Source organism: Mesoplodon bidens (assembly GCF_964165515.1).
Source record: "Mesoplodon bidens genome assembly, chromosome: 2".
Taxonomy (NCBI): Eukaryota; Metazoa; Chordata; class Mammalia; order Artiodactyla; family Ziphiidae; genus Mesoplodon; species Mesoplodon bidens.
Window position 1 is genome coordinate 162,351,556 of NC_138177.1, and position 21,304 is coordinate 162,372,859.

The window sequence follows — 21,304 nt, forward strand, 5'->3', positions numbered from 1 at the left end:
AGAGAGGCCGTGGTAGTGAGAGGCCTGCGCACCGCGATGAAGAGTGGACCCCGCTTGCCACAACTAGAGAAAGCCCTCGCACAGAAACGAAGACCCAACACAACAAAAATAAATAAATTAATTAATGAACTCCTATCTCCAACATCTTCTTTAAAAAAAAAAAAAAGAAAAAGAAAGACGAAGGCTTTTTTAAGAGAGCTGAAAGAACAAACAGGCAGGCCCAGGGAAGAGGAAGAGGGGTGTCCCAGCTACAGGAACTTGTGTGCTAACTCTCTAGGTAGTAAGGAGAGCTTCCTTTACTAGGCTCCCACCATGTGCCAAGTGTTGCTTTCAGCCCTTCACATGCATGAGCCTATTTAATTCTCAAGTGGCCAAGCCTCAATAAGTGTGACCAGTTGTTCTGACTGCATAGGTGAGGACACTGAGGCATGGGACAGCTACGTGACTTGTTCAAAGTCATACAGTTTAGTGAATGGTGGAGCTGAAATTCAAATCTAAGCCATATGGCTCCAGAGCCCACATCCAAAACCCCACCCCATAAAGCTGCCTCTCATATCAATAGATTTAACATTTCTATGTATCTTCACTCAAGATGAAAATTCCCAGGAAAGAAGGAATTCCCTGGCGGTCCAGTGGTTAGGACTCCACGCTTCCACTGCAGGGGGCACAGGTTTAATCCCTGGTTGGGGAACTAAGATCCTGCAAGCTCTGAGGTGTGGCCAAAAAAAAAAAATTCCCGGGAAAGAGAGCCTGATTGGCCCAGTGTGGGACTCTTGACCACCTGGGGTGGCCCATTGGCCAGATGCTGGGATTGTCAATCCAGCAAAGAGGGCAGAGGAAAGATGGTGCCATGACTGGAAGAGATCGTGGATAGACAAATGGTCTAGCGCTCTACCATGGAGGTGATGGAAGAAGGGAAATGATGAATTCACATTTGTATTCTAGGAAGACCATTCTGGCTCCCTGGTGGAGGATGGATTAGAAGGCCCAAGAGTAGGGGCCAGGATCCGCACTGAGGACATTGGTCCAGTCATCCTGCAGGAAATGCTAATGAATTCAGCCAGGGTGGCAGGAAGTATATGGAGAAGGGTATGGGTTTGCAAGATACAGAGGAGGTATTAATGGGATGGGGGAGCAGGAAGTTCAAGTGGAGAGGATTCAAGAATAACTCTAAAGCTCTGGCTTGAACCATTGGGTTGATGGAGGTGCCAGAAGAAGCAGGTATGGGGAGGTATGGGCCAGGATAAATTCAACATGTCTGTGACCCATCAAGGTGAGATGCTCGAGGGGCAGCTAAGTGATGGGGAGATCTGTAGGGAACTTTGCTTGGATTGATAGCTCTGCAGGGCCGCACCAAGCTCATAGGGTACCTTTTAGAACATGGGTTGGCAAATATTTTCTGTAAAGGGCCAGATAGTACATATTTTAGGCTTTGTGGATCATATGGTTTCAGTCGAAAGTACTCAACTCTGCTGTTGGAGCGTGAAAGCAGTCACAGACAATGCTTAAACAAATATGCATGACTGTGTTCCAACAAAACTTTATGTATGGACACTGAAATTTGAAGTTCATATCAGTTTTACATGTCAAGAAATAGTATTCTTCTGATTTTTTTTTCAACCATCGAAAAATGTTAAAACCATTCTTAGCTTGTAGGGATCATATAAAAACAGGGAGCAGGTTGAGGAGTCAACATATAGGCTGTACTTTGCTGATCCTCTTTTTTTTAAATAATTAATTAATTAATTAATTAATTAATTTTTTTTTTTTGCAGTACGCGGGCCTCTCACTGTTGTGGCCTCTCCTGTTGCTGAGCACAGGCTCCGGACGCGCAGGCTCAGCGGCCGTGCCTCACAGGCCCAGCCGCTCCGCGGCATGTGGGATCTTCCTGGACCGGGGCACGAACCCGTGTCCCCTGCATCGGCAGGCGGACTCTCAACCACTGCGCCACCAGGGAAGCCCTATTTATTTATTTTTGGCTGCGTTGGGTCTTCGTAGCTGTGCGCAGGCTTTCTCTTGTTGAGTTGAGCAGGGGCTACTCTTGGTTGTGGTGCGTGGACTTCTCATTGCAGTGGCTTCTCTTGCTGTGGAGCACCGGCTCTAGGCGTGTGGCCTTCAGTAGTTGTGGCATGTGGGCTCAGTAGTTGTGGCGCGCAGGCTCTAGAGCACAGGCTCAGTAGTTGTGGCGCAAGGGCTTAGTTGCTCTGTGGCATGTGGGACCTTCCAGGACCAGGGCTCAAAATCGTGTCCCCTGCATTCTTTTTTTTTTTTTTTTCCTATACGCGGGGCCTCTCACTGTTGTGGTCTCTCCCATTGCTGAGCACAGGCTCCGGACGCTCAGGCTCAGCAGCCGTGGCTCACGGGCCTAGCCGCTCCGCGGCATGTGGGATCTTCCCAGACCGGGGCACAAACCCGTGTCCCCTGCATCGGCAGGCGGACTCTCAACCACTGCGCCACCAGGGAAGCCCGGCAGGCAGATTCTTAACCACTGCGCCACCAGGGAAGCCTGATCCTCGGGGTTTTTGTTGTTTTGTTGTTGTTTTCTGTTTGTTTTTTTAATGTTTGGCTGTGCCTCGCAGCTTGCGAGATCTTAGTTCCCGGACCAGGGATCGAACCCACGCCCTTGGCAGTGAGAGCACACAGTCCCAACCACTGGCCCGCCAGGGAATTCACTGATTCCTGTTTTAAAGAATTAGAAAAAGCCACCCTGTTCTCCAGTAAGACATTTTATAAGTTAGTTTATTATTTCTCAATATTACAATTAGGACAAACTTTAAGGCATTCTGTGTAAGTTACACAAATATTGAATGTAAAATAATAGAAAATCATCATTGTTGCAAATGTATTGCAATTCTTCAATGGTAGTCATATTGGAGTTCAGAAAATAACAAGATGTTTGGTTCTTAATACATTAATGTCCCATCAAAATCTTCTTTTATGTATAAAGTTTATTTCAATTGTAAATTTTATACAGAGTTGCAGTAGTCCATATTTATCATATTCTTCAAGTTATATATGTTGTCTGGATTAGAACATTTTTAAAAGGTCATGATATTCTTTCAGTATCATAAATCTTTCTTTTAAGGATGTTATTAGTGGGTCGGGTATAGCAAAATAAATTGAAATAATTTTGAAATTGAATTTTAGTTCTTGGAAATCACAATAAAATGAGTCTTCCTTCTTTTTCTTAGCATTTTCTACATGGGTAATGGCATCAATGTTGAAATTCTGTAATTTGATATCAATAACCTATTTTTCATAAATCTTGCTTCCTGCTTTAGACAAAGAACATAACTTTTTCAGCACTTTCAAGGGCATAATGTATATTAACTTTTGGTTCCTGTAAGATTTATTTAAAAGATTTTACCTAAACACCATTTCATATTAGCCCTGAGCAAATACATTTAAAAGTTGAAATTTGCTAGAATATACTTTGCATTCTAGAATCTATATCATTATTATTGATAATATAATTAACAGTTCCTGAAAAGGGCTTTGCATCCTGCCTCTTGAGTTTTTAGTGACATTATGGCATTCGCTTAACTTTCTCATTGTGAATTCAACATTGACGTTCAGTGTTGGAAAATTTATGTTTGAAAATACATGTTTAAAACACTCCAGCAGGCTTCCCTGGTGGGGCAGTGGTTGAGAGTCCGCCTGCCGATGTAGGGGACACGGGTTCGTGCCCCAGTCCGGGGAGATCCCACATGCCGCGGAGCGGCTGGGCCCGTGAGCCATGGCTGCTGAGCCTGTGCGTCCGGAGCCTGTGCTCCGCAACAGGAGAGGCCACAACAGTGAGAGGCCCGCGTACCCCCCAAAACAACAACAACAACAAAAACACTCCAGCAATTCATCAAAACTGAAATTTTGCTAGATTTTTCCTGGGCAATATTTAAAAATTCAGTGATGTCAAAAGAATATTTTACCACATCATTCACTATTAATTTTAAAGAATACAGAAAACAAAGAAGACAAATTTCCCAGAATTATTTTTCAAGAATCTTTTATTACAATCTATTATGGTTTTCCATGCGTTTTTGGTGCATTGTCATATTCCTGGCTTCTTGGGTTATTTTTGTCTAGATTCAGTTTTTGTAAGTGGTCTACTGAGCATGTAAAATCCTTCTCTAGTCAATTCATCTGCTAAACAAAATCCCTCAAGACGTTCACATATAGGTATTTTTGTATTTTGGAAATCAACAAATCTGAAATAATTGTTATGTATTCTACATAACTTGTTCCTAGAACTGTATTTAAAATAACTGAGTAATGTCTAACATTTCTTCCTTTATTCAACATATTCTTATTCACTGCATCTATATCTACATATATTTAATTATTTTGTTTTGTCTTTTATTCCCTAAACAATGTGTAATATTACTTTGTGTCAGTGTTTATATTTTGCATAAATATTCTGACATAATTGTATCAAATTCTGCTATGATTACTGCCAAATTAAGAACATTTCCCACACTCAACCTTCTTGGATGAGCTTGGATATTCCTTCATCAAAAAGTGAATCATAAGTATCATATGTTCAAAACAGCACCCATTTTTTCTCATTTTTCACCGGGATATATTTTTGGAATCAGATTTCAATTTGGTTGGTGTGAATTTAACTTTCTTCATGTTTATTAGGAATATGCAGTAAATGCTGCCAATCTTTGCTTTCATTTTCATTCTAGCGTTGATTTGTTTTTTTTGTGTGTGTGTGTTTTTCCCATCCCCAAAGACTTTACAATGTAGACATAATAAAGAATCCTTCGAGGTAGAATAAAGTAACCAGGATTTAGTGATTTTTTTAATAGAAGAATTGAGAGTATTAATTTTCCAAAACTTCCTACCAACGTTGTTCTTTGGAAACTTAACATTTCTTACCTGAGATAGATCATCTCAACCAGAGTTGCCTGTTTAATATGCAAAGTTCTGTGGTTCTGTGGTCAGGTACCTGACAGGCAGCAAGTACATTTGGTTTAATGGAGTCTTAGTTTTTGGTTTTTTCCTCTCTTCTAGTTTTTCTTGAATTCCATCAGTTATGAGAGTGTGGAAGACCAAAGTAAACTCCCATCGTGCCCCACCAGCAATGTGTTAGTGCTGTGTTTTGCTAAAACTAGTACCTCTAAACTGTTTCCCTTTCTTCTGGCAATCCATTTAATTTTTCCAGAAATCTAGTCATCTAGAGGCATTGCTAAGTATGGTTAATGGAAGCAGAATGCTGAAGACGGTGCCTAGATCATTGTAAGCAACTACATACATATTTTTTAAATAAATAAAATTTATTTAACAGCTTTCTGATTTCTTTTTCTGGATCTCATGATTAATTTTTTAAGTTTATTTATTTATTTATTTATTTTGCGGTACGTGGGCCTCTCACCGCTGCAGCCCCTCCCGTTGCGGAGCACAGGCTCCGGACGTGCAGGCTCAACGGCCATGGCTCACGGGCCCAGCCGCTCCGCAGCACGTGGGATCCTTCCGGACCGGGGCACGAACCCGTGTCCCCTGCATCGGCAGGCGGGCTCTCAACCACTGCGCCACCAGGGAAGCCCTTTAAGTTTATTTTTTAAATATTTGTTTGTTTGTTTATTTATTTACTTTTGGCCACACTGTCCAGTATGAGAGATCATAGTTCCCCAACCAGGTATCAAGCCTGTGCCCCCTGCAGTGGAAGTGCAGAGTCTTAACCACTGGACCACCAGGGAAGTCCCTGGATCTCATGGTGCTTTAAAAAAAGAAATTTTTTTTATCTGAGGAGAAATAATATTATAATTTAGTATTTTATCTTATTATTCATAACACTTTAAAATATTTTCAGTGTTATGTACTAATAAACTTTAACAGTATATAATATTTGTAGTAATGAAATTTCTATAACAGTAAATAAACAATTGTTATAATTGGCAGGTCATTATATAATAATCTTTAATTTTATCTATGTAATTCTTTGTAGATTTTTAATGGTGGATTCATGATAGTTATTACGTAATAATTTGTGTCATTATGTAAATTTAATTTACTAATAATAAAAACAATAACCTCATAGTACAGACACATAGAAGAAGATGGTGTGAACTATAAGATAAAATATATCACACTTGGCCAGGCCACTGATACCAATAGGATACTTTTCTTTTCTTTTCTTTTTTAGATGATAACTGGTCAATACTGCAGTCAAAAAAGCAGATCTTGTTTAAGTTATTTTAGATATTAGAGCAACAAATGTTTTGATTATTGTCAAAATGGAATGTCTTTGTTAGCAAAAGACACTTTAATGTATGCATAACATTATTGCAGTAACTATACAAATCACTATGACTTTGGAGTTAGCAAAATTATAATAAAATGTTCTTTAAAATTCTGAATAGCAAAGATATCTAGATGTGGTGGTGTTGTACAGTGTATAACCTTAACAACAATACCCAGAGGCTTTGCTATGGGAGTGATCAAGTGCAGAATGGTGAAAGGAACACCAGTTCCAGATGAGGGGCATTATTTTATCCTAATCCCATGAAAAGTAGGGGAGGGTGGAGGGGAGAGGAGAGGAGGGCTACAGATAGAGCCTGAAATACTCCCTGCAGAGCTTACCCCCGATCATCCTACAGAGTGACCTCTCTACTCTCATTTTCTCTGACCTTAAAAACTGGGACCTATCAGCAACCTAGTCCTTACTCAAGCTTATTCTGCTTTAGCTTTCTGAAGTGTAGCATCATCTTGGTTTACCTAGTCCCTCTCAAAACTTTTTAATTGGTTCTTCCTACATTCCTCAAGTACATGATGATATATCCTTAGATTGCTTCTCTAGGCTTCTCCCTATATCATCTTGTCAATCATTCATTTCATTCATTCATTCAATAAGCATATCAGGCCCCTGCTAGACTCAGGATGTTTGAAAATGGACCAGTCATAGTCCCTGGCCTCTGGGACTAATGGAAGACAGGCAGGTAGACTTACTATGTTTCAGACCCTTTTAAAAAATATATATATATTTATTTATTTGGTTGCACCGGGTCTTAGTTGCAGCAGGCAGGCTCCTCAGCTGTGGCATGAGAACTCTTAGTAGCAGCATGCATGTAGGATCTAGTTCCCTGACCAGGGATCAAACCCCAGCCCCCTGTATTGGGAGCACAGAGTCTTATCCATTGAGCCACAAGGGAAGTCCCTCAGACCCTATTTTAAATACTTTACATGGGTTATCTCATTCAGTCCTTGCCACACACTCAGTGGTGGATTGGATGAAAGAATGTGGATAAAGAAAGTGCCATGACCTGAGATTTCTGGGCTGATTGGATGAAACATAGAAAAGTCTAACATAATTTTTCTTGGCAGCTGGGTGAATGGTGGTGTCACTTACAGAATTAGGAATAAACAGTAGGTTTGGGGAGGAGGAGTAAGATGATGAGTGAAGGTCTAGACAAACTAGGTTTTCAATATTTGTGGGATATCAATGTGGAGGAGTCTAATAAACAGTTGATGGCTATGAGAAAAGTCAGTACTGAACACTTAAATCTGAGCATAATTAGTATATAAATTGAAGCTGCATGAATAGAATCACCCAAGGAAAGACCAATTAAAAAAAGAGAATCCTGGATTAAAAGCATGAGAAACAGCAACATAAAATATGCAGGCTATATCTTCCAAGATTCTTCTGTTGTAAATAATAGAAACCCAAATAAAACTGACTTAATCAAAAACAAAACAAAAAAGAGTTTCTTGACTCAGAAAAAAGAACTAGCTTTGGGGTATGGCTAGATCCATGGCATTTGTCCTCTGGGTTAGCTTTCTTCTCAGGCAAGCTCTTTCTATAAAAAAGATAACAACAGGGCTTCCCTGGTGGTACAGTGGTTGAGAGTCCGCCTGCCAATGCAGGGGACACAGGTGCATGCCCCGGTCCGGGAATATCCCACATGCCGTGGGGCGGCTAGGCCCGTGAGCCATGGCCGCTGAGCCTGTGCGTCCGGAGCCTGTGCTCCGCAACGGGAGAGGCCACAACAGTGAGAGGCCCGCGTATCGCAAAAAAAAAAAAAAAAAAAAAAAAGATAACAACTAAAATCCATAGGAAGAACATAGTGCTCTCTTAATAGTTCTAGCAAAAGTCCTGGGAATGATTCTCAATGGTCCGTATTGAGTCATTAGACATTTCTTGAGCCATAATGAATTGGCTAGGCCTAGGTCATAAGCTTTCTCTTGTCTTGGGGGTGGGATTGGTGTCCCTTGAAACAAGATAGGTGGAAGGATGGTTCCCCACAGGAAAATGGATCTATTCTTCTCAGTCGAAGGGGAAGTGGAGCCTGTGTATGCATAAGCCACCAATGCCCATTACATAGCAAGGGATATAAACCCAGGAAGGAGGTGAAAAGTAGTGGGTAGAAGGTGCACCCCAGAAGAGGGTGGTATTACTGGAAGCAAGAAAAGAGAAAGTTTCAAGTAGGGCATAATCATCAGGGTCAAATGAGAGATCAGGGAGAATGAGGAATGAGCCATATTTACTGGATTTAGCATTAAGAGATTTTAGTTAGAGTGGTGAGAGTGAAGCAAGATTTCAATGGTTGAAGGATGAAGGAAAGGCAAAGAAGTAGAATCTTTATGTCGACAACTGTTTCAAGTACTTTGGCTACGAAGAGGAAGAGAGAGATTGGGTTGAGCCAGTGGGGAGAGACTTGAGTCTGTTGAAAATAAAGAGCTAGGAATAATACTATTATTATATCTATCATTCCCTGAGCACTTACTAGGTGCCTGATAACATTTTTCTGTTTGAATATAAAATTTTGGCCCATGTGTTTTGACTTCATTGTGCAGATTTGGTTAAAGAAATGGTCTAGAAACAACGGCAATTTCAAACTCTAAACCTACATACATGCTTCCTATTAGCTACAATAGATGAACTTTCGTGTTCTTACCTAAAGCCAGTCACCCGAGTCACTAGTCTTGAGGATATTGCTCCATTGATCTTCGTCTTTCTCTACATCACCCACTTTTGCTCTCTACTGGATCATTCCCATCAGTTTACAAACATTCTACTTCTACCATCTTAAAAGAAACTTCTCTTCACTCTACCTTCCTGCCAATCTCCTCCAAAGAGTTATGTCTTTTCTCTTCACTATCTTTCATTCCTCTCCTCTCATTCTCCTTTAATCCTACTCCAATCTGGTTTTGGCTCCAGGATTCCACTGAAACTGCTTGGCCAAGGTCACCAATGACCTCCGTTTTGTTAAATTCCCTCCTCCTCCTCGATACACTTATTTGTCTTGGTTTCCAGGACTCCACATCATCTACCTCCCATCTCTTCTCTGTCTCCTTGTGGATTCCTTCCCTTCTCCCAGACCTCTTAATGTAGGAGTGCTCCACGTCTCAAAACTTGATCCTATTCTCTTCTCTCCCTACTTGCACCCCCTTGCCAATCTCATCCAGTTTCATAGTTTAAATTCCATTTGTATTCCAGCAACTTCCAAATTTATATTGCTAGCCCAGACCTCTTTCCTGAACTCCAAATTTATTTATCTGTCTAGTCACATACTGCTTGAATCTGCTTGAAAGTTGAAAAGATATCTCAAATTTAAAATGTTCAAAACTGGGACTTCCCTGGTGGTCCAGTAGTTAAGAATCCGCCTTCCAATGCGGAGGACGCGGGTTCCATCCTGGTCAGGGAATTAAGATCCCATATGGCAGGGTCAGCTAAGCCCAGGCGCCACAACTAGAGAGAAGCCCATGCGTTGCAACAAAGATCCTGCATGCCACGACTAAGACCCAATGCAGCCAAATAAATAAATAAGTATTTTTAAAAAATGTTCAGAACTCAACTCCTAAACTCTTCCTCTGCTCCCCCAAACTCCTCATTCCATAGCCTTCCCCTCCAAAATTGAGGGCACCTTTCCAGTACACAGGCCTCCAAATCCTCAAGTGATCTTAGTGGTATACCAAAGGTGGGGACGGAGAGTGGGATAGACAATGCAGTGGTCTGCTGTGGTGGAGAGGGAGTATTTTATAACTTTTTAGACATTGCTTAAAATTGCTGGTGCATGATGATAACAAACAGCAGACCAACATCCAGCCCATTTTATTATTTTATATTCTCTACAGAAAACGCACACCTTTATTCTTTATTGCCTAAATCCAGGGAGAACTGTCTCATCACCATGACCAACCAACCCCCTTGCTATGCTACCTTTTTGTGTGTGTGTGTGTGTGGTACGCGGGCCTCTCACTATTGTGGCCTCTCCCGTTGCGGAGCACAGGCTCCGGACGCGCAGCCCCAGCAGCCATGGCTTACGGGTCTAGCCGCTCTGCGGCATGTGGTATCTTCCCGGACTGGGGCACGAACCTGTGTCCCCTGCATCGGCAGGCGGACTCTCAACCTCTGCTCCACCAGGGAAGCCCTATGCTACCTTCTTTAATTCCTCTCTTTTCTTTCACCCTCCCCTGCCTCATTCCTTTATTTAGGAAATCCTATTAACTCTACCTTCAAGAAGGAGCCAGAAGCCAGCCTCTTAGCACTTCCACTGATGCCACTTTTGTCTCAGCTGCCATCATCTCTTTTTTAGGTTCACTGTAAACGGCCTCCAACTAGGTCTCTGTGTTTCTATCCTTGCCCCCACTCAGTCTATTCCTGAGGCAAGAGCCAGAGTGATCTTTTATAGAAACATAAGTCACATCATGTGGAGGCCCTGCTCAATATCCTGCAATGGCTCCTCATCTCAGTGTTCACCATGGTCTCTTAGGCCAGACCTCCTCTCCTACTCTTTCTTCTCTATTGCTTGCTCTTTCTGTTCCTACGCCAGGGCCTTTACGAGAGCTGGCTGTCCCAATTGCCTAGATTGCTCTTCCCTCCAGGTGTCAGCTTGGCCAACTCCCTGACCTCCCTCAAGTGTCTGTTCACATGTCACCTTCTCAATGTGGCTTATCTACCCTGAGGACCCTTTATATTTTTTAAATTTCTATCTATTTATTTATTTTTTAAGTTTATTTATTTATTTATTTTTGGCTGCATTGGGTCTTCATTGTTGGATCTTCGTTGCTGCACGTGGGCTTTCTCTAGTTGTGCTGAGCGGGGGCTACTTTTCGTTGTGGTGCGTGGGTTTCTCATTGTGGTGGCTTCTCTTGTTACAGTGCTCGGGCTCTCGGCATGCAGGCTTCAGTAGTTGTGGCTCATGGGCTGTAGAGCGCAGGCTCAGTAGTTGTGGCACGCAGGCTTAGTTGCTCTGCGGCATGTGGGATCTTCCCGGACCGGGGCTCCAACCCGTGTCCTCTGCATTGGCAGGCATCGGATTCTTAACCACTGCGCTGCCAGGGAAGCCCTGAGACCCTTTTTAAATGCTGCAATCTGTGTGCCCTACCCCCACCCTCAGCACATTTGAGTCCTCTAAATCTTTTTTTCTCTTATCTTAATCTATGTTTTATTTTTCCTTGTCACTTTTACTCTCTAATGAAATACATAATTTACTAAGTTTATCGTTTATTGTCTTTCTCTCCAGAGTAGAGGGTAAGCTCCCTGAGGGCAGAGACATTTGTTTACTCACTGATATATCCCAAAAGTATGGTGACCATACATTTATCATCCCAACCAGGAGTGAAAGGAGGCATTATTTTCTGGGATATCTTGAGTATAAACCAAGATTTTTTGCCAGCAAACTGGCATATGATCATTCTACCCAAAGGCCCAGGGTCAAATTTTTCACTTGCCTATCTGGAAACCGTTGAAGAGATCCAAGGACAGAATTGATAGCAGAGCTTTCCCTATCACACTTCTCACCTCGTTTACATTCCTGCCCCTTTATTATACAGTGTCCCACTGCTGCCAGAATAACATCTCCCTTTCCCTCATTTCCAATCCCGTTCTCCTTCCTCTCCCATCAAGGACAATCATTTAGTTAATCCTTGGAATTATAATTAAGTATTATTGTAAATTTCAAAAAAAAAAAAAAAATTTTTTTTTCTTTTTTTTTTGCAGTGCACAGGCCTTTCACTAATGTGGCCTCTCCTGTTGCGGAGCACAGGCTCCGGACATGCAAGCCCAGCGGCCATGGCTCACGGGCCCAGCTGCTCCGAGGCATGTGGGATCCTCCTGGACCGGGGCACGAACCCGTGTCCCCCGCATCGGCAGGCGGACTCTCAACCACTGTGCCACCAGGGAAGCCCTCAATAATGTTTTAATAACAGTACCTTTGTGTGTTTGAGTTTAACCTATGAGAATGAGATGTTGTTTCTTTATTTTTAATTATTTTTTTTATTGGAGTGTAGTTGATTTACCACATTGTGTTAGTTTCTGCTGTACAGCAGTGTGTCAGTTATACATATATATATATATATATCTCCACTCATTTTTAGATTTTATTCCCATATAGGTCATTACAGAGTATTGAATAGAGTTCCCTGTGCTATACAGTAGGTTCTTGTTAGTTATCTATTTTATATATAGTAGTGTGTATATGTCATTCCCAATCTCCCAATTTATCCCTCCCCCGCCCCTTTCCCCTTCGGTAACCATAAGTTTGTTTTCTGCGTCTGTGACTCAATTTTTGTTCTGTAAATAAGTTCATTTGTACCATTTTTTTAGATTCCTCATTTAAGCGATATCATATGATATTTGTTTTTCTCTGACTTTCTTCATCCAGTATAACAATTTCTAAGTCCATCATGTCGCTTGCTGCAAATGGCATTATTTCATTCTTTTTTATGGCTGAGTAATATTCCACTGTATATATGAACCACATCTTCTTTTCTTTTTCTTTTTTTGGCTGCGTTGGGTCTTCGTTGCTGCACACGGGCTTTCACTAGTTGCAGCAAGCGGGGGGCTACTCTTCCTTGCGGTTCGTGGGTTTCTCATTGTGGTGACTTCTCTTGTTGAGGATCACGGGCTCTAGGGCACACGGGCTTCAGTAGTTGTGATTTGCGGGCTCTAGAGCGCAGGCTTTAGTTGTGGCGCCTGGGCTTAGTTGCTCTGCGGCATGTGGGATCTTCCAGGACCAGGACTCGAACCCATGTCCCCTGCATTGGCAGGCAGACTCCTAACCACTGAGCCACCAGGGAAGCCCCTGTACCACATCTTCTTTATCCATTCATCTGTCAATGGACATTTAGGTTGCTTCCATGTCCTGGTTATTGTAAATAGTGCTGCAATGAACACTGGGGGTGCATGTATCCTTTCCAATTGTGTTTTTCTCTGGATATATGCCCAGGAGTGGAACTGCTGGGTCATATCATAGCTCTATTTTTAGTTTTTTAAGGGAGCTCCATACTTTTCTCTATAGTGGCTGCACCAATTTACATTGCTACCAACAGTGTAGGAGGGTTCCCTTTTCTCCACACCCCCTCCAGCATTTGCTATTTGTAGTTGATGATGGCCATTCTAATAGATGTGAGGTGATACCTCATAGTAGTTTTGATTTGCATTTCTCTAATATTAGAGAAATAAATAAAATAAAATGTGCCTCTTGTTCAGCTGTATCTCTTCTTTGGAGAAATGTCTGTTTAGACCTTTGGCCCATTTTTTGATTGGGTTGTTTGGGGACTGTGTTTCTTACTTAAAAAAATTTTTTTTCCATAACAGTATGCTTCAAAGATCCATTCCTAGTGCTCTGTGTACCAAAGCCTAACACTCCATTGAGTGCGTCTGCCCCATTTCATCCTTCCCTTCCCCCAGTGATGGACACTTGGTGCCTCATCATCTCTGAAAACACAAGCAAGGCCATGATGAACATTCTTGTACAAGTTCTGTTAGGACCATTGTAAACATTTCTTTGGAATATAAGATAGGAAGTGAATTGATGTATCATAGGATGTGCTTATCTTTAATCTGATCAAGTTCAGATATTTTGATCCCTAAAATGGCTACAGACCTGAGGGATCCTATATGCCTCTGTCCTTGACAACATTCAGATCATCTGGCTTTTTACTTTTTGCTACTCTAATAGTATGAAGTGACATCTCACCATGGTTCTAATTTGCATTTTTCTGATGACTAATAAGCTTGAGCATCTCTTTATTTGCGTGTTAGCCTTTCACTTTAACTTTTCTGTAAATTGTCTGCTCATATATCCTTTGCCAATGCTAATTTGCAGGAATTCTAGTTTGTTTGGTCATTGTCAGTTTTAATTATTACAAATATCTTCTTCCACTCTGTATTCCATCTTTAAACTCTGTCCATTATATCATGCTTTGAATAGAAATCCTTAATTTTTTTTTTTTTTTTGCGGTATGTGGGCCTCTCACTGCTGTGACCTCTCCCGTTGCGGAGCACATGCTCCGGACGCGCACGCTCAGTGGCCATGGCTCACGGGCCAGCTGCTCTGCAGCATGTGGGATCTTCCCGGACCGGGGCACGAACCCGTGTCCCCTGCATCGGCAGGCGGACTCTCAACAACTGCACCACCAGGGAAGCCCCAGAAATCCTTAATTTTAATGTGATCAAAATAGTTTGTGCTTTTGATTTAAACTTTATTTAAGGAATACTTAACGACTCCTAGGTGAAATAGATTTTCCTTTTTTTTTTTTTTTTTTTTTTTTTTTGTGGTACGTGGGCCTCTCACTGTTGTGGCTTCTCCCGTTGCGGAGCACAGGTTCCGGACGCGCGGGCTCAGCGGCCGTGGCTCATGGGCCCAGCTGCTCCATGGCATGTGGGATCTTCCTAGACCGGGGCACGAACCCGTGTCCCCTGCATCGGCAGGCGGACTCTCAACCACTGAGCCACCAAGGAAGCCCAGATTCTCCTTTTAACTCAAGACTTTTGCCTTTCACATTCAGGTCTTTATTCCATTTTGAGCCTACCTTTGTATATCATGTTTACTGTGAGTCAGTTTTCCCAACTCCACGTACAAAATAAACCATCCCCTCCACATTGATTGTGGTACCACCTTTTTTGTATACTAAGTTCTCATATCTGCCTGGACTTTATTTCATTGGTCTGTTTGTTCGTGAACAAAAATATGTTCAATATATTTTATTCCTATGGTTTTGTAGTGTATTTTAGTATCTGATAAGGTTAGTCTCCCTTCTTCACAAAGCCTTTTCAAGGTGGAACTTTACTTGTAGATCTTTAATCTAGAATTATTTTTGAGATTGCAATTAATCTGTAGATTATTGGGGAGAGTTGACATCTATATAATTTTGAGTTATTCCACCTAAAACATGTCTCTTCAGTCTTTTTTCTTTCCTTACAGCATTGGCCAGACCTACAGTAACATGTTAAACAATAGTGGTGATTGGGCATCCTGGTCTTGTCCCTAGTCTAAAAGGAACACACTAAGAAGCCTCAATTAAATGTAATATTTGCTGTAAGTTTTTGGTATAAAATCTTTACAAGTTGAGGTTGCTGAGTTTAAAAAAGTATTGTAATAATAAGGTGAAATTTATAAAGTGCCTTTTTTCCACCATCAATTGAAATAATCTTGTGTTTTTCATCATTATCTATTAATATAAAATTACATCATAGGGCTTCCTTGGTGGTGCAGTGGTTAAGAATCCTCCTGCCAATGCAGGGGACATGGGTTCGAGCCCTGGTCTGGGAAGATGCCACATGCCGCGGAGCAACTAAGCCCTTGCACCACAACTACTGAGCTTGGGCTCTAGAGCCCATGAGCCACAACTACTAAGCCCGCGTGCCACAACTGCTGAAGCCCACGTGCCTAGAGCCTGTGCTCTGCAACAAGAGAAGCCACCGCAATGAGAAACCCTCGCACCACAACGAAGAGTAGCCCCCACCCACCGCAACTAGAGAAAAGCCCTTGCGCAGCAATGAAGACCCAACGCAGCCAAAAATAAATAAATCAATAAATAAAATTACATCAATAGATTTAAAAAATATTGACTCATGCTTTTTTCTGTGGAGTTAATCCTACTTGATCAAGATGTTTTGTTTTATTTATTTTTTGGCTGTGTTGTATGGCTTACGGGATATTAGTTCCCTGACCAGGGATTGAACCTGGGCCTTCGGCAGTGAAAGCACGGAGTCCTAACCACTGGACCACCAGGGAATTCCCAAGATGTATTATTTTTTATTATAATTATAGGCAACCTTTATTGAACACTATGTGACAAGCACAGTTCTAGCTACTTAATATTTTTTTGCATTTAATCCTCATGACAACCCTTTGAGGTAGGCATATTATACCCATTTGTCAGATGGGGAAACTGAAGCACAGGGAAGTTAAATGATTTGCTGAAGTTCACTCAGGAAGGGGTGGAACAAGGGGTGTAGCAGGCAGCCTGGCTCTAGAGTCCACACTCTTAATTGCTACACTATAGTGTCTAATTTTTATTTGCTTAACTAATATTTTATTTACATATTTGTGTTTCCATTTATAAGTGAAAATAGTTTGTACTTTTGAGACATGATTCACATACCGTGAAATTCACCCTTTTAAAGTATGCATTTCGGTGGGTTTTAGTAGTCACAAGGTTTTGCAACCATCACTATACTATTTAATTCCAGATTTCCATCACCCCAAAGAGAAACCTTGAACGCATGAGGAGTTACTCCTATTCTCCCTTTCTCCAGCCCCTGGCAACTACTTGTCTAGTTTCTGTTTCTATGGATTTGCCTAGTCAATGTTTCATATAAATGGAAACATACAATATATGGCTTTCTGTGGCTTCTCTTATTTAGCATAATGTTTTCAAGGTCATCCACATTGTATCAGAACTTCATTCATTTTTATAGTTGAATCATATCCCATTGTATGGATAAACCACATTTTGTTTATTCATTCATCAAATGAACACCTGTTACCACTTTGTGGCTATTAATAGTATCGCTGTGAACATTTGAGTATGATTTTTTGTGTGAACGTATGTTTTCAATTCTTTTGAGTATATAACTTGGAGTGGAATTGAAGGTCATATGGCATGCTATGTTTAATTTTGAGGAACTTACCTTAATCCAAGTTTGGAATCAAGGTTAAACATGTGCTTCTACTTCTCACTAAAATGGCAAAATGGCATGAGCTGCTGCTTCTTCCCCCAAGCAACCCCTGAAGAGACTGTAGCTGAAACAGATACAGAAGATAAGGAACCAAAAGAAAAGGGACAGGGCTTCCCTGGTGGTTCAGTGGTTGAGAGTCCGCCTGCCAATGCAGGGGACACGGGTTCGTGCCCCGGTCTGGGAGGCTCCCACAGGCCGCGGAGCGGCTGGACCCGTGAGCCATGGCCGCTGAGCCTGCGTGTCCGGAGCCTGTGCTCCGCAACGGGAGAGGCCGCAACAGTGAGAGGCCAGCGTACCGTTAAAAAAAAAAAAAAAAAAAAAAGCAAAATTCATGAGGCCATGGAAGAGAAAAAAAAGGACATTTCTGGTAAATTTTAACCAAAAGTAAATTGTAAAGATATATTTATGTCAGAAGAAAAATAAACTTTAAGACAAAAAGCATCATTGGGGATAAAGAGGATCACTATATAATTCAGTTCACAAATAACATATAAAAATTTTAAACATGTATGGTCCTAAGAAGATGGCATAAACATACACAAAGCCAGCATTAATATAGACTATATGGAGAAACTGCTAAATTCACCATCATATGGGAGGATTTCAATACATCTTTCCCAATTAATGATAGGTCAAGAAGACAAAAATAAAAAATAAAAAAATCAGCAGAGTTCAAGAAGATTTGAACAATATGATTAACCAACTCTTCCTAATGGACATATGTAGAATAATGCATTCAACTATTAGAGAATTTATATATTTTTCTCAAGGTCTTTGAACTTATACAAAAATTATGTCACAAGTGTTGGTGAGAATATGGAGAAATATGAACTCTCAGACACTGCTGGTGGGAATGTAAAATGGTTCAGACAGTTTGGAAAACAGTCTGCCAGTTTCTCAAACAAGGAACATAAACAGAGTTCCCATGTAACCAACCAATTTCACTCCTAGGTATACACACAAGAGAAATGAAAACGTATCTCCACACAGAAACAGCCAAAAGCTGGAAACAACCCAAATACCCATTAATAGACAAATGGGTAAACAAAATATGGTATATCCATACAATGGAAGGACTTTATTTTGCCATAAAAGGAATAAAGTACTGATACATACTACATTTTGGATGAGCCTTAAAAATATTTTGCTAAATGAAAGAAGCCAGTCACAAAAGACCATGTATGATATGATTCCAATCATATAAAAGTCCTGACTATGGAAATCTATAGAGAAGAAAGTAGACTAGTTGTTGCTTAGGACTGGGGATAAGGAAAATGGGAGTCAGGAGGATGTTAGCTAACGGTACAGGTTCCTTCTGAGGTAATGAAAATGCTCTAAAATTGACTGTGATGATGGTTACAGATATCAGTGAATACACTTAAAAGCATTGAATTGTACATTTTCAATGGGTGAATTGTATGTTGTGTGAATTTTTTTTGGTAGCTACATAATATTTTATTTGATTGTTTCTAATTTTTTGCTATACAAAAAAATGTTTCAGTGAATAACTGTACCTATACTATTTTACATATGTGCAAATATTTCTGTAGAATAAAATGTTGGATTGGAATTGCTAATTCCAAGAATATGTTATGAATCTGTTATGCTTATAGATGTTGTCCAATTATATTCCATTAGAGGCTGTGATAAGTTATAGCTCCATCAGTGATTTATGAGAGTGCTGAGTTTTTCGCAGTTTAATCAACACAGTGTATTATCAAATTTTTGGTTTTTTATTTATCTGACAAGTATGGTATGTAAATTTTATCTCAATAGAGCTGTTAGCTAGCCATAAAGCAAGTCTCAACAGATTTAAATAAGTATCATAAAAACATAACACGGGGGTGGGTGGTGGTGATGTGATGAATTGGGAGATTGGGATTGGCATATGTACACTAATATGTATAAAATAGATAACTAAGAACCTGCTGTATAAAAATAAATAAATAAAATAAAATTCAAAGCAAAACAAAAAACAGAGTTAACACAAGTAGGATGTTTTATTAATATTATTTCCCCAATAAGTATATTTTGTGGTCATTTATTTTAATTTACACAGTATCTTAAATTCTGGATATTGAGTGGATATTAAGTATCATTTTATAAACTGTACATCTTACAGTATAAATCAGTCATAATATTTAGAACTTTAGTACATAACTTCAAAAATAAGAGAATAAAGATTTCAAGAGGGCACAAATTTGATGCAATGAGGTAAAAGTTATCAAGAAATAATATGCTGGGACTTCCCTTGTGGCGCCGTGGTTAAGAATCTGCCCGCCAATGCAGGGGACATGGGTTCGAGCCCTGGTCCGGGAGGATCCCACATGCCATGGAGCAACTAAGCCCGTGAGCCACAACTACTGAGCCTGTGCTCTAGAGCCCGCGAGCCACAACTACTGTAGCCCGCGCACCTAGAGCCCATCCTCTGCAACAAGAGAAGCCACTGCAATGAGAAGCCCGCACACTGCAAGGAAGAGTAGCCCCCACTGGCTGCAACTAGAGAAAGCCCACGCGCAGCAACAAAGACTCACCGGAGCCAAAAATAAATAAATAAATTCATTTTTAAAAAAAAGAAAGATAATATGCTACCTGTTCTTATTAATTTGGTTTAGTTGAAACTTCTTTTTGAAAAATTACAGCAAGGGTGATACACAATTAAAAACCATTTAAAGGGCTTCCCTGGTGGCGCAGTGGTTGAGAGTCTGCCTGCCGATGCAGGGGATGTGGGTTCGTGCCCCGGTCCGGGAAGATCCCACATGCCGCGGAGCGGCTGGGCCCGTGAGCCATGGCCGCTGAGCCTGCGCGTCCGGAGCCTGTGCTCCTCAACGGGAGAGGCCACAACAGTGAGAGGCCCACGTACTGCAAAAAACAAACAAAAAAAAAACAAAAAAACCCCACAACACTATTGTTAGAAGTTATTAGAAGATAATAAAAGTTAAATTAAAAAATTAAAGTTAAATAAAAGTTAAAACAAATATATTTAGAAATTTAAAAAGAAACAAATAAATCATGAGTCAAAGAAGAAATCACATTGGAAATAGAAAAATACATAGAACTAAGTTATTATAAAGATATTACATTTAACATTTGTAGGATGCAGAGAAAATAGAGTCTCAAGGGAAATGTATGGCTTTAAATGTTTGTATCAGAAAATAATAAAAGATAAAATTAATGAACTAAATGTAAAAGAAAAAAATTGAAAGAATAAACCTAGAAACATAGACATAAGGATGTAATAACCAAAATAATTAATGGTAGAAATCAATGAAAAAGACCCACAGTAAAAAAATTGTTTGCAGTTGTTTGCTTTTCAATTTGAAATCAGTCACTTTTTATTAACTGACTGGATTATAAAAATAATCATGGTATAGACACCTTAGTTCATCCTTCTAATAAGCCTGTTCATCTGGTCTTCTCTGTTGCCAGCAACTCCACCTTCCAAAATGGGTGGTCTTTTTCTTCATTCTGCCTGTCAGAGAAGATAATTTGAAGGGCTGGAGGAAGTTGTTTGCTTCTTTGAAGTGTTTTCCAACAGTATAAATCTCATGAATCAGATCCTCCATTCAGATGATTCCAAATATACCAAGACATCAAGCAATCAATGTGTTAATATGTCAGGGCAATTCACTTCTTGTTGGTTTTGCCATAACTCACATTTGTAGATCAATTCATTTACTGACTTCAGATTCTGGTACCCCCAGGCAATACATGGTTCCACAATCCTCACAGTGTTAACTGAAGCCTTGTTGAGCTCAAAGAAGGTGCTATTGAAGATCCTGCGAAGGCAAAGATCCTAAAACTCCTTGCAGACCTTTGAGCTCATACCACTGATACTGATGACAAATGCCAATTTGGGTTTCTCAGGTAGATAGAAGTTGCCAGCTTTTCCTGTCATCCTAGCCATTCAAATCTCAGTCTGTACATCTGCCTATATTCCTCATGATAGTACTTAGCTTTTTTGTAAGGTAAGCTTCCTCCTTGCATTTCAAAGCATTTTTTGGGCAAACTTCTTTTTTAGATGCTTGATCAGCAGCTCTGTGAAATTCCTCCACTCTTAAGGGCTTCTGACACAGCAGGAAGCTTTTTCTCCTTTTCTGCACCCTCCATGGTTCCAGATGGAAAAGAGGAAGAAAAAATGTTTTTCTTTTAAAAAAACTAACAGAGTAAACGCATCTCTTGTGAGATTTAATGAGAATAGAAAGAAAAGCACAAATAAATAATATTATAAATAATAAAGGGGCTATAACTACAGAGAAAACTTAGATTTAAAAGATATTAAGAGAAAACTGTTGTAAACTTATGCCAATAAATTTCCAAATTTATATGAAATGAACAACTTCCTGGCAAATATAACAATTAAAATTGACTTAAGAAAAACCCAAATGGCAAGTA

The 21,304-nt window shown here is 40.4% G+C and overlaps 1 pseudogene across 1 annotated transcript; it reads right to left on the bottom strand.

Moving 5' to 3' along the window:
* Positions 1-19,576: 19,576 nt before the first annotated feature.
* On the bottom strand, positions 19,577-21,019 carry LOC308611792 (large ribosomal subunit protein uL30-like; annotated as a pseudogene). Its single transcript has one exon. The product of its transcript is annotated as a large ribosomal subunit protein uL30-like (transcript).
* Positions 21,020-21,304: the final 285 nt, after the last annotated feature.